We start from the raw sequence: 14303 nt of genomic DNA, 5'->3' as shown, positions 1-14303 counted from the left end.
AATTATGTGGCTCATTCCTCAAATTCACCACATAATTCATATAGATTAACCCCTCTCTCGATGGTGGTTGAATCTTTGAAGAGCAAGAGTTCCCTCTTTAGATCAACCACTAGAATTGGGAAGGAGAAGATGGGTTCACCAATTCATTCCAACAAACAGAGCTCCTCCCCTAATGAAAGTGGGGTTTAGTGAGTCATTGCTCCAAATTCAACAACAATTGACATAAATGAAAATTAAACTAAATTGCAAAGAAAGATGAAGAAGAATAATGAAATGCTTAAAGATTAAGAAAATGAAGAAGAGAAGTTCCAAGAAGAAAAAGTGCTCTCCGGGTATCCTCCCGGAAGTGCTAAGTAAAAGTGCTAAAAGTATGAAAAAGTTCTAAGTGTCAAAAAGTGTGTAAAAAGTCCTCTACAAGTACATCAATCTCTTCTATTTATACTACTCCCAAAACTTCTTCAGAGATCTTCAATTTGGGTTAGCAGTGTGGGCTTCTCTTTGTTGAATTCTTGGCTCAATTGGAAGAAGTGTTGCTAGACTTGGAAAGGAAGAGTTCATTCATCATGCTTCTGGCCCATTGGCTTGGCGTTTTTGTCAATAACGCTGGCCTTAATGCACGTTGGCAACGTGCATCACAATTTCCTGGAAGTGAGTTTGAGACTTGGGCGTTGCTAGCCCAAGTTGTTGCTAACAACTTGCTTTTCCTCTTCTTGGCTCTACTTTCATGCTAAATGTAGCCCAGAATTTGAGTGTCAACCTTCTGCTTCAATATGGACTATTATACATCATTGGAAAGCTCGTGATGTCTATTTTCCAATGCCACTGGAATCACCTCAATTGGACTTTCCTAGCTCAAGTTATGCTTCCTCAAAGAAGGTAAGGTTAAGCTGCCAAGTTGTTGCCAAAAACGCACCTTCACTCCCAAGTTGGCAACGTGCTCGTGCCTAGCCTCCCAAGGCAGGGGCTTGGGGCTGGCGTTGTTGCAAAACACGCCCCCTTTCTAGCACGTTGGCAACGTGCTCGTGCCCACCTCCAAGGCTCATCTCTAGCCTTCTTGAATTCAACTTCATGTTCTTGTTTTTAGGGCCTAAAGGTGACTCTGGTTTGGCTTCAATTTTGTGCTCCACCATAGACTATTATATATGGTTGGAAAGCTCTGAATGTTAGCTTTCCAACGCAACTGGAAGCACTCAATTTGGATCTCTGTAGCTCAAGATATCTTCCATTGAAGTGGACATGGTCAGGCTGCCTTGTTGGAGTTGTTGTGGATAACGCCCCTATATTCCAAGTTAGCAACGTGCATCACAATTTCCTGGCGTTGTTGATGAACACTCCTTCTCTTCAGCACGTTGGCAACGTGCTCGAGCCTTTCTCAAGGCTCCATGTTTGCTTCCTGGCGTTGGCAACGTGCATGGCAAGGCTTATGGGCGTTGGCAACGTGCATGGCATGGCTTATGGGCGTTGGCAACTTGATTGGTGCGACTTATGGGCGTTGGCAACTTGGTTGGCACCAAGACTTGGTGCCTAGCCAAGCAACCATTCCTGGCGTTGTTGCCAAACACGCCAATGCTTTCTTGGGTTGGCAACGTGCTCGATGCTCTTTCCTAGCTCCAAATGTTGCTTCCCACGTTGCCATTGAACACGCCTATAGAAGCTGGCGTTGGCAACGTGGTTGGCACTCCTCCCTGGCGTTGGCAACGTGAATGGTGCCATGTCTTGGCGTTGGCAACTTGGATGGTGCCATGTCTTGGCATTGGCAACTTGGATGGTGCCATGTCTTGGCGTTGGCAACTTGGATGGTGCCATATCTTGGCGTTGGCAACGTGGATGGTGCCAAAGTTGCTTGGCGTTGCCTTGAATAACGCCTATGGTTCTTGGCGTTGGCAACGCCCTCGAGCTCCTCTTCAAGGCTTCATTCTTGTGCTTGGCGTTGCCTTGAATAACGCCCATACTCCCCACGTTGGCAACGCCCTCGAAGCTCCTTCATGGCCCAAGTTTGCTTGTGTGCGTTGCCTTCAATAACGCACCTTATTCTTCAAGTTGGCAACGCCAACTTTGCTTCTCCAGGGCTGCCTGGCGTTGCCATGAACAACGCCCACTATCTCCAAGTTGGCAACGCCAACTTCTTCTTGCAAGGTTACCTGGCGTTGCCATGAACAACGCCCATTATCTCCAAGTTGGCAACGCCAACCTCTTCCTGCCCAGCTTGCATCATTCTTGCTTCCATGCTTTCTTGTTTCATCACCTATCATCAACAAGGGGAATAGCTTCAAAGTCTTACCAATTCATGCAATAAATTTCATGAGATTCATTCATACTCATTCATATATGCATTCCTTAAATCATTTGCATGAATTTGGCTAGAATCAACATGTTCCTTGGTGTTCTCATGCATGAAGATAAAACTCATAAAAGGACTTGTTTATTTAGAGAAAATGAGTGAGATTAAGCTAAAACCAACTAAACTAACTAGCTAATATAACAAATATGCAATTGCATCAATAGCTTTCCGCGTAAGTGAAATCTTGAACGGCAGTACCGGCTGAGATCTGTCTGGTACTGCAGTTGAGAAAATTGATTATGAGTAAATAAGATTAAGAAATGAGGAATTATAATTAGGGAAGGTAGAAATATTTAAAGTGCGATTTGGAGCGCCAATCTTAAAGGTTTTGGCCCAAAATTGGGCCAACGGACAAAAATAAGTGAACCGGGCCTAAGTGGGCCAAAGATCCAACATATATATAGCTTTATTAAGCCATTTCAGCAGCATTCCTCCCTCCATTATTGTGTTCCACGCTGAATTGAGAAGAGAGAAGAGAAGAGAGAAACCCTAACTCTCTTTGATCTTCAAATCACCATAACTTGAGCTACGGAGCTCCGATTGACGAGCCGTTTGTGACCACGTGTCACTCTTCTCATCCTCTACAATTCTATCTAAGTTTTGTGGTGAGTAATCTACTGTCCTCTGCCCAGTTTTCATTTTCTTTTTCAAATTCGAATTTGGTTTGGGTTTTGAGGAAACCTTGTGATTTTGGTTGTTTAAGAGTACTCTAGTATGAGCCATGGGTGATATTCATCACAAACTTCAGTGGGTTAAGGTAAGAAACCCTCCAACCCTTGTGAATTGTCATTTTTATGAGCCCTAGGTTGATGTATGTATGTGATATTGGTTATGTTAGTGTATTTGATGGTTTTGGTGCACAATTGGGAGATTGGTATTGCTTGAGGAGCTTTGGTGAGGCTTGGGGCTAAGGTTGGTGGAGACTTCAAAGAAGAGGCTCAATTGATTTGGCTACAAGAGGTATGGTTTAAGTTTCATTTAAGTACCGTGTGGTGTGATAAGAATTCCTAGGCTAGATGCCCCTAGGATTAAGTTTGGATTGTGTAAATGGTTGGTGCTAATATGCATAGTTGGTATGTAATGTGAATTAATGATTGGGTTGAGAATTGTGTGGCCTTGTATGCTTGGTGTATTGAGAATTTGATGTATTGGGTAATGAGTATTGATTTGTGGTTTATGCATTTAAATTGTGAATTTGGGCCGGAGGCCGTGAATCTTGGGCCGGAGGCCGGAAAGAGGTAAGAAAGGTAAGTTGATGTGTGCATTGTATGATGACACAAGTGATTGGATGAATTTCAGATAATGAATATATGAATGATTAGGTTGGTTATTGAATAATAAGGTTTGAGGAGTTGAAGTGTGGAATTTGGTAATTTTGGGTGAAATTGTTTAGATGATGTATGTTTGGTTTTGGTTGAGGTATGTTATATGGTCATATATATGTGATCATGATTATTGATGCCTTGATGGTATGATGATGCATGAGAGATATGTATGTTGTAATATATGCTTGAGAAATGATTAAGGTTGATTAGTGGGTGAAACCATGTGATAGTGAGTATGATATTGATTATGTATAATGATGATTGATTGGAAATAGTATTGTTGGAAATTGGGATGAGGAAGGATGTATGACGTGTTAATGTGTTTGTAATTTAGCCATTTGTTTGAAATGGGTAAAAATAGTTATATGGCAGTTTTGTGAATCGTGGTAATGTGTTAGTGTATGAGTTGAGGAGGCTTAATGCACTACAAGAAAAAAGGCCTATGGCCATGCTTTTTTCTTGCCACGCTTTAAAAGCGTGTCCAAAAGTGGTCAATGGCCACGCTTTTATGAGGGTGGCGATAGATTAGAGATTTGGCCACTTTTTTCTTGCTACGCTTGAAAAGCGTGGCGAAAAGAGTCTACGGCCACGCTTTTATGAGAGTAGCAATTGATTCGAGATTTAGCCACGCTTTTTTTGTCACGCTTAAAAAGCGTAGCCATAGAGGGAAACAGGCACGCTTTTAAAGCGTGGCGACAGAATTTTGTTAGGGTGACGTTTTAAAAGCGTGGCTATTTCTTGTAACCTTTTTGGTACGCTTCAAAAGCGTGGCCAAAAGGTCCTCCAAACAACAAAACGCTGCGTTCCTTCATGATTTTAAACGATGCGTTCTTCTCCTTCATTATTCGAAATTAAAGAACCCCTTTTCTCTTCAAAGAATCTGTTTTCTCTTCAAAGAACCCAGAACTCTAAAAGCTTCGAAGAACCCCATCCCCTCATCCCAGCCCTTCGCGAAGAACCCAACCCTCCGAAGAACCCCAGCGCTCGCAATGTCTCCTTCGTTACTCTCTCTTCCATAACTCCCACCATTGCTGCTCCTTCGGCGGTGACTCTCGCAGGTGGTGACTCTTTCGGTGCTCACCGTCCGTCGCAAGCGCTCCGTTGATGGCCAAAAGAAACCCTTCCGCAGAGCTATTTTGAGACCTCTGGCATCATTGCTGGTTTTTCTCAGATTCCCTTCGCCACTGTGAGCTCTCTTTCTCTCCTCCATTTTTCTTTTTTGGAATTTTCTGGGCCTAGAAACAATTTCTGGTTTTTCTCAGATTCTCTGATTGATATGAAAGGGAAGCGCTAGGGTTTTTTTATTAGTATAAGGTTCCCCTTTGCTCTCTGCTCGTCGACTCCCCTGCTCCTTCTCCCAGTCCCGATTGGAGATGCCTCTGCAGGTATCTTCTATTGTCTTTTGGTGTTTTATTTTTTGGTTGTTTATTATTTGGTTGAATTGTGTTATGATTATGTAAATTTTCAGAATTCATGATTATGGATTTTCAACTGTGTGAACTATGCAGCTGTTATTTTCTACTTTTTGAAATTAAAGCTTTAATTTATATATAGTGATGATTTTTGAGACTATGCCGAGGTTTGCTTTAAAGAATTCGGAGACAGAGCGAAGCATTGGATCACAGTCAACGAGCCATGGTCTATTGTAAAATTCACCTACGCAATTGGAGCTTATGCACCTGGAAGATGTTCATCATGGCAAAACCTTAATTGCAGTGGTGGTGGGTGATTTTGCCACTGAACCTTATATAGTGTCACATTATCAGTTACTAGCTCATGCAACTGTTGTTAAAATCTACAACACTAAGTATCAGGTTTTGTTATGTTTATTGTATTATGAAAATAGATCAACCTGAATTAAGACTAGTATTGAGACCAAAATCTTCATTTTCTTTTTTGTTTGTAGGAAACTCAAAAGGGTAAGATAGGGATAGAAATAAATAGTATGATAGTACCCTTTTTCAATGCCAATGATATGCCTCACCTTTTTTTATTGAACTCATACAAATATCTCTTGTTCTAGGATTGTGGACAAGGTTAACAATTGTATTGGGAAAGATCCAAATTCAAAGAACTTAATCGAAGTCTTAGATATATACAGATTTGAAAGTTTCAAGACAAACAGGTGCTTAACTAGCTAAGGAACCTAGATGCTCTGTGTGTGTGGATAATGATGTGAAACTTGATCAAGTTCTTAATTTCTTATGTGTGGATTCATATCATTAACTTTTTACTTAAAAAGAAAAATTACACTCTACTAATTGTTCTTATGCAGTTTTGAGCAATTCTGTATCAATTTGACTAATGAGAAATTGCAACAGCATTTCAACCAGGTTTAAATCTATCTTTTCTCCAAATTTGATCACTTGGTTCTTTCTGTTTCAATTGACTTAGCATTTGTACATGCAAGATAATGGAATTTGACATAGTTACTGTGTTAATTTAGTTGTATCATGTGCATGAAGAGTCCTATTATGTGGACATAAAATTTAATCTTCTTTGGAGTGCTTGTCAAAGCTAACTCTTTAAATCTTACAACACCCCAGTAACTTTCTCGCCCAAAATAAAGAAGAGCAAGATCCATTGATGTTATTGATGAGCGGATAATTTGTATACTTTTTGGCATTGTTTTTAGTATGTTTTTGGTATGATATAGTTAGTTTTTAGTATATTTTTATTAGTTTTTAGTTAAAATTCTCTTTTCTGGACTTTACTATGAGTTTGTGTGTTTTTCTGTGATTTCAGGTATTTTCTGGCTGAAATTGAGGGACCTGAGCAAAAATCTGATTCAGAGACCAAAAAGGACTGCAGATGCTGTTGGATTCTGACCTCCCTGCACTCGAAGTGGATTTTCTAGAGCTACAAAAGCCTAATTGGCGCGCTCTTAACGGCGTTGGAAAGTAGACATCCTGGGCTTTCCAGCAATATATGATAGTCCATACTTTGTCCAAGATTTGATGGCCCAAACCGGCGTTCAAAGTCACCTCAAGAAATCCCAGCGTTAAACGCTGGAACTGGCACCCAAATGGGAGTTAAACGCCCAAACTGGCACTAAAGCTGGCGTTTAACTCCAAGAAGAGTCTCTGCACGAAATTTGCTTCATTGCTCAGCCCAAGCACACACCAAGTGGGCCCGGAAGAGGATTTTTATGTCATTTACTCATTTCTGTACACCTTAGGCTACTAGTTCTTATAAGTAGGACCTTTTACTATTGTATTATAGGACTTTGGTAGCTATCTTCATTTTGTATGCTATCTTAGATCCTTGGGAGGCTGGCCATTCGGCCATGCCTAGACCTTATGCTTATGTATTTTCAACGGTGGAGTTTCTACACACCATAGATTAAGGTGTGGAGCTCTGCTGTACCTCGAGTATTAATGCAATTACTATTGTTCTTCCATTCAATTCCGCTTGTTCTTTATCCAAGATATCACTTGTTCTTCAATCTGATGAAGGTGATGATTGACGCCCATCACCATTCTCACCCATGAACAAAGTGACTGACAACCACTCTTGTTCTACAAGCAACTAAGGCCATAGTGAATATCTCTTGGATTCCTGATTGCACGATGCATGGTTGATCGCCTGACAACCGAGTGCTCGCCTGACAACCGAGCCAACCATTCCGTGAGATCAGAGTCTTCGTGGTATAGGCGAGAACTGATGGCGGCATTCAAGAGAATCCGGAAGGTCTAACCTTGTCTGTGGTATTCTGAGTAGGATTCAATGACTGAATGACTGTGACGTGCTTCAAACTCCTGAGGGCGGGGCGTTAGTGACAGACGCAAAAGAATCACTGGATTCTATTCCGGCCTGATTGAGAACCGACAGATGGAATGCCGTGCCGTGACAGGGCATTAGGAATCGTTCCAATGAGAGGATGGGAGGTAGCCACTGACAACGGTGAAACCCTTGCTTAAGCTTGCCATGGAAAGGAGTAAGAAGGATTGGATGAAGACAGTAGGAAAGCAGAGAGACGGAAGGAAAGGCATCTTCGTACGCTTATCTGAAGTTCCTACCAATGAATTACATAAGTATCACTATCTTTACCTTTGTGTTATTTTCGTTCATCACCATTACCAATTGAGTTTGCCTGACTAAGATTTACAAGATGACCATAGCTTGCTTCAATACTAACAATCTCCGTGGGATCGACCCTTACTCACGTAAGGTTTATTACTTGGACGACCCAGTGCACTTGCTGGTTAGTTGTGCGAAGTTGTGTAATGCCATGGTACTGAGCTTCCACGTTCTTGGAGCCATTACCGGGGATTATGAGAGTTGTGAAAAGGTATTGTTCACAATTTCGCGCACCAAGTTTTTGGCGCCGTTGCCGGGGATTGTTCTAGTTTTGAGCAAGCCTTTGGTAACATCAGTGCCAAGATCCGGCAACAACATCAAGTTTTTGGTGTTATTGCCCGGGATTGTTCAGGCTGGACAACTGACGGTTCATCTTGTTGCTTAGATTAGGTGTTTATTTTTTTCGAAATTCTTGAAGATGAATTCTAGAGTTTCATGATGATTTGTTAAAATCTGGCTGGCTGAGAAGCCATGTCTAATTTCATTGGACCGAGGTTTCAACTTATCACCACAAGAGCTTGTTGATTTCTTATCAATCTTGCTTTTGGAGCAGTGATCTGCTAAGGCTTGGCTGACCTTTGGTCATGTCTAGTGTTTTGGACCGAAGCTTTCTTTGAGAGCTTGGCTGGCTGTGAAGCCATGTCTAATTCCTGGACCGGAGTCTTAGACTAGCATTGCACTGATTCCTGGAATTCTCATTAAGAATTTTGATATCTTTTTTCACCTAATTTTCGAAAAACACAAAAAAAAAAATTTTACAAAATCATAAAATCCAAAAATATTTCTTGTTTGAGTCTAGTGTCTCATCTTAAGTTTGGTGTCAATTGCATGCATTCATTCATGTATCTTGGTGATCTTCAAGATGTTCTTGAGGATTTACTTGCTCTAATCTTTGAATTCTATTGACTTGATTGTTTTGTGTGTCTCATATGCATTTTCATTTTGTTAGTGACAGTAGTATACAAACTGCTAAGTTTGGTGTCTTGCATGCATTGTTATTTGATTCTTGTTGCATTTTGATTTTTCCTTATTATTAAAAATCCAAAAAAAATTTTTAATTTGTGTCTTTTCAAGTCAATAATACAGAGAATTGAAGATTCAGAACATACAGCAGAGGAATTGCACAGAAAAAGCTGGGCGTTCAAAACGCCCAGTGAAGAAGGACAGACTGGCGTTTAAACGCCAGCCAGGGTACCTGGTTGGGCGTTTAACGCCCAAAAGGGTAGCATTTTGGGCGTTAAACGCCAGAATGGATACCATTCTGGGTGTTTAACGCCAGGATGGCTAGAAGGGAAGATTCTGTTTTCAAATCAAATTTTTTCTAAGTTTTCAAAGTTTTTCAAAATCAAATCTTTTTCAAATCATATCTTTTCAATCAAATGTTTTCAAAATCAATTTCTTTCCTTTTTCAAAGATACTTACTAACAATTAATGATTTGATTGAACATTTTTTGCCTTTTCTGTTGAGGAAGGTTTTATGTTTGAATCATATCTTTTCTTGTTAGGCAAGTCATTAATTTTTAAAATCATATCTTTTCAAATCATTTTCAAATCAAATCTTTTTAAAATATTTTTCAAATCATATCTTCTCAATCACATTTTTTTAAATCAATCATATCTTCTTAACCACATCTTTTTCAAAATAGTTTTCAATCAAATCCTTTTGATTTCTAATTTCAAAATCTTTTTCAAAAATCACTTGATTTCTTTTCCATTTTCATTTTCGAAAATTAAGTAATGTTTTTCAAAAATGTTTTCAAAATTTTTCACTTAATTTTCGAAAATTACTTCCCTCCTTCTCACATCCTTCTATTTATGGACTAACACTATTCCTTAATACAAAATTCGAACTCCATCTTCTTTGATAAGTTCGAATTTTCTACCTCTGTCTTCCATTTTTCTTCCTCTGACACCTCAAGGAATCTCTATACTGTGACATAGAGGATTCCATATTTTCTTGTTCTCTTCTCTTTCTTATGAGCAGGAGCAAAGACAAAGGCATTCTTGTTGAGGCTGATCCTGAACCTGAAAGGACCTTAAAGAGAAAGCTAAGAGAAGCCAAGGCACAACTCTCTTTAGAGCACTTGAACGAACTCTTCAAGGAAAAGGAACATATGGCAGCCGAAAACAACAACAATGCCAACAATGCAAGGAAGGTGCTGGGTGACTTTACTGCACCTACTCCCGACTTCTATGGGAGAAGCATCTCTATCCCTGCCATTGGAGCAAACAACTTTGAGCTTAAGCCTCAATTAGTTTCTCTAATGCAACAGAATTGTAAGTTCCATGGACTTCCTTTGGAAGATCCTCATCAGTTTTTAGCTGAGTTCTTGCAAATCTGTGACACAGTCAAGACTAATGGGGTTGACCCTGAGGTCTACAGACTGATGCTATTCCCTTTTGCTGTAAGAGACAGAGCTAGAACATGGTTGGATTCTCAACCTAAAGAAAGCCTGGACTCTTGGGAAAAGCTAGTCAATGCCTTCTTGGCAAAGTTCTTTCCACCTCAAAAATTGAGTAAGCTTAGAGTGGAAGTCCAAACCTTCAGACAGAAGGAAGGAGAATCCCTCTATGAAGCTTGGGAAAGATACAAACAATTGATCAGAAAGTGTCCCACTGATATGCTTTCTGAATGGAGTATCATAGGTATTTTCTATGATGGTCTCTCTGAACTGTCCAAGATGTCTTTGGATAGCTCTTCTGGAGGATCTCTTCATCTGAAGAAGACGCCTACTGAAGCTCAAGAACTGATTGAAATGGTTGCAAATAACCAATTCATGTATACTTCTGAAAGAAATCCTGTGAACAATGGGACTAGTCAGAAGAAAGGAGTTCTTGAGATTGACACTCTGAATGCCATATTGGCTCAGAACAAAATATTGACCCAACAAGTCAATATGATTTCTCAAAGTCTGTCTGGAATGCAAAATGCACCAAGCAGTACTAAGGAAGCTTCATCTGAGGAAGAAGCTTCTGATCCTGAGAACCCTTAAATGGAAGAGGTGAATTACATGGGAGAATCCTATGGAAACACCTACAATTCTTCATGGAGGAATCATCCAAATCTTTCATGGAAGGATCAACAGAGACCTCAACAAGGTTTCAATAACAATAATGGTGGAAGAAATAGGTTTAGCAATAGCAAGCCTTTTCCATCATCTTCTCAGCAACAGACAGAGAGTGCTAAGCAGAATAATTCTGACTTGGCAACCATGGTCTCTGATCTAATCAAAACCACTCAAAGTTTCATAACTGAAACTAGATCTTCCATTAGGAATTTGGAAGGACAAGTGGGTCAGCTGAGCAAGAAAATTACTGAACTTCCTCCAAGCACTCTCCCAAGCAATACTGAAGAAAATCCAAAAGGAGAGTGCAAGGCCATCAATATGGCCGAATTCTGGGAGGAAGAAGAGGCAGTGAACGCCACTGAGGAAGGCCTCACTGGACGCCCACTGACCTCCAATGAGTTCCTCAATGAGGAACCATGGGAATCTGAGGCTCAAGATGAGACCATAGAGATTCCATTGGACTTACTTCTGCCATTCATGAGCTCTGATGAGTATTCTTCCTCTGAAGAGGATGAGTATGTCACTGAGGAGCAAGTTGCTAAATACCTTGGAGCAATCATGAAGCTAAATGACAAGTTATTTGGAAATGAGACTTGGGAGGATGAACCCCCTTTGCTCACCAAAGAACTGGATAACTTGTCTAGGCAGCATTTGCCTCAAAAGAGGCAGGATCCTGGGAAGTTTTCTATACCTTGTACCATAGGCACCATGACCTTCAAGAAGGCCTTGTGTGATTTAGGGTCAAGTGTGAACCTCATGCCCCTCTCTGTAATGGAGAAATTAGGGATCTTTGAGGTGCAAGCTGTAAAAATCTCACTAGAGATGGCAGACAACTCAAGAAAACAAGCCTATGGACTTGTAGAGGATGTTCTGGTTAAAGTTGAAGACCATTACATCCCTACTGACTTCATAGTCCTAGAGACTGGGAAATGCATGGATGAATCCATCATCCTTGGCAGACCCTTCCTAGCCACAGCAAAGGCTGTGATTGATGTTGATAGAGGAGAGTTGATCATTCAAGTGAATGAAGAATCCTTGGTGTTTAAGGCCCAAGGATATCCCTCTGTCATCATGGAGAGGAAGCGTGAAGAGCTTCTCTCAAAACAGAGCCAAACAGAGCCCCCACAGTCAAACTCTAAGTTTGGTGTTGGGAGGCCACAACCAAACTCTAAGTTTGGTGTTGAACCCCCACATTCAAACTCTAAGTTTGGTGTTGGGTGGTTCCAACACGGTTCTGAACATTTCTGAGGCTCCATGAGAGTCCTCTGTCAAGCTAATGACAATAAAGAAGCGCTTGTTGGGAGGCAACCCAATGTTTTATAATTAATTATTTTCTTTTGTTATTTTATCTTTTTTTGTAGGTTGATGATCATAAGAAGTCACAAAAACAATGAAAAAAGCAAAAACAAAATGAAAAACAGGAAGAAAAATAGCACACCCTGGAGGAAGATGCTGCTGGCGTTTAAACGCCAGTCAGCCTAGCAGTTGGGCGTTTAACGCCCAGTCTGGCACCATTCTGGGCGTTTAACGCCAGAAAGGGGCACCAGACTGGCGTTAAACGCCAGTAAAGGGCAAAAACCTGGCGTTAAATGCCAGGAATGGGCATTAGCCCGGCGTTTAACGCCAGAAATGGCTCAAAACGTGGATTTTGATGCCATTTGGTGCAAGGATGCCTTTTCCTTGACACCACAGGATCTGTGGACCCCACAGGACCCTACCATCACTCTCTCTCTTCTTCCCCCATTCACCAATCACCTCAACACCTCTTCCCCAAAAACCCTTTACCTATCAAATCCCATCTTTCTCTTCACCACTCACATCCATCCTTCATAACTCCCCACCAACCTCACCCTTCAAATTCAAACCACTTTCCCTCCCAAACCCACCCAAAATGGCCGAACCTTTTACCCCCCTCTCCCCTATATATACCCTTCTTCAATCCCTTCATTTTCACACAACCTAAACACCACTTCTCCCCCTCTTTGGCCGAAAACACCACCATCTCCCTCTTCCTCATTTCTTCTTCTTCTACTCCCTTCTTTCTTCTTTTGCTTGAGGACGAGCAAACATTTTAAGTTTGGTGTGGTAAAAGCGTTGCTTTTTCGTTTTTCCATAACCATTATGGCATCCAAGGCCGGAGAAACCTCTAGAAAGAGGAAAGGGAAGGCAAAAGCTTCCACCTCCGAGTCATGGGAGATGGATAGATTCATCTCAAGGGTGCATCAAGACCACTTCTATGAAGTTGTGGCCTTGAAGAAGGTGATCCCCGAGGTCCCCTTTTCACTCAAAAAGGGTGAATATCCGGAAATCCGACATGAGATCCGAAGAAGAGGTTGGGAAGTTCTTACCAACCCCATTCAACAAGTCGAAATCTTGGTGGTTCAAGAGTTCTATGCCAATGCATGGATCACCAAGAACCATGACCAAAGTGTGAACCCGAATCCAAAGAATTATCTTACTATGGTTCGGGGGAAATACTTGGATTTTAGTCCGGAGAGTGTGAGGGTGGCGTTCAACTTGCCTATGATGCAAGGAGATGAGCATCCTTACACTAGAAGGGTCAACTTTGATCAAAGGTTAGACCAAGTCCTCACAGTCATATGTGAAGAGGGCGCACAATGGAAGCAAGATTCAAGAGGAAAGCTGGTTCAATTGAGAAGGCATGACCTCAAGCCCGTGGCTAGAGGATGGTTAGAGTTCATACAACGCTCAATCATTCCCACTAGCAACCGGTCCGAAGTTACCATAGACCGGGCTATCATGATCCATAGCATCATGATTGGAGAAGAAATAGAGGTTCATGAGGTTATAGCCCAAGAACTCTATAAGGTGGCGGACAAGACCTCCACCTTGGCAAGGTTAGCCTTTCCTCATCTCATCTGTCACCTCTGTTATTCAGTTGGAGTTGACATAGAGGGAGACATCCCCATTGATGAGGACAAGCCCATCACCAAGAAAAGGATGGAGTACACAAGAGATCCCACTCATCATGAGATCCCTGAGATTCCTCAAGGGATGAATTTTCCTCCATAAAACTATTGGGAGCAACTAAACACCTCCCTAGGAGAGTTGAGTTCCAACATGGGACAATTAAGGGTGGAGCATCAAGAACACTCCATCATCCTTCATGAGATTAGAGAGGATCAAAGAATCATGAGGGAGGAGCAACAAAGACAAGGAAGAGACATTGAGGAGCTCAAGCACTCCATAGGATCTTCAAGAGCAAGAAAGAGCCGCCATCACTAAGGTGGACCCGTTCTTTGATTTCCTTGTTCTTTATTCTTCTGTTTTTCGAATTTTATGCTTATGTTTATCCATGTTTGTGTCTTGTGATCATTAGTGTCTTAGTGTCTATGCCTTAAAGTTATGAATGTCCTATGAATCCATCACCTTTCTTGAATAAAAATGTGTTTAATTGAAAAAGAAAAAGAAGTGCATGAATTTTGAATTTTATAACAGTTTAATTATTTTGATGTGGTGGCAATATTT

General features: G+C 41.1%; 1 non-coding gene across 1 annotated transcript; it reads right to left on the bottom strand.

Annotated features, from left to right (window-relative positions):
* Window positions 1-10265: 10265 nt before the first annotated feature.
* On the bottom strand, window positions 10266-10373 carry LOC112764728 (small nucleolar RNA R71). The gene has a single exon (XR_003183325.1). It is a non-coding gene; the product is annotated as a small nucleolar RNA R71 (small nucleolar RNA).
* Window positions 10374-14303: the final 3930 nt, after the last annotated feature.

The sequence above is a fragment of the Arachis hypogaea genome, chromosome 2 (genome assembly GCF_003086295.3).
Source record: "Arachis hypogaea cultivar Tifrunner chromosome 2, arahy.Tifrunner.gnm2.J5K5, whole genome shotgun sequence".
NCBI classification, from domain to species: domain Eukaryota; kingdom Viridiplantae; phylum Streptophyta; class Magnoliopsida; order Fabales; family Fabaceae; genus Arachis; species Arachis hypogaea.
Note: the sequence above shows the minus strand (reverse complement) of the source record. Positions and strands in the feature narration are given on the sequence as shown.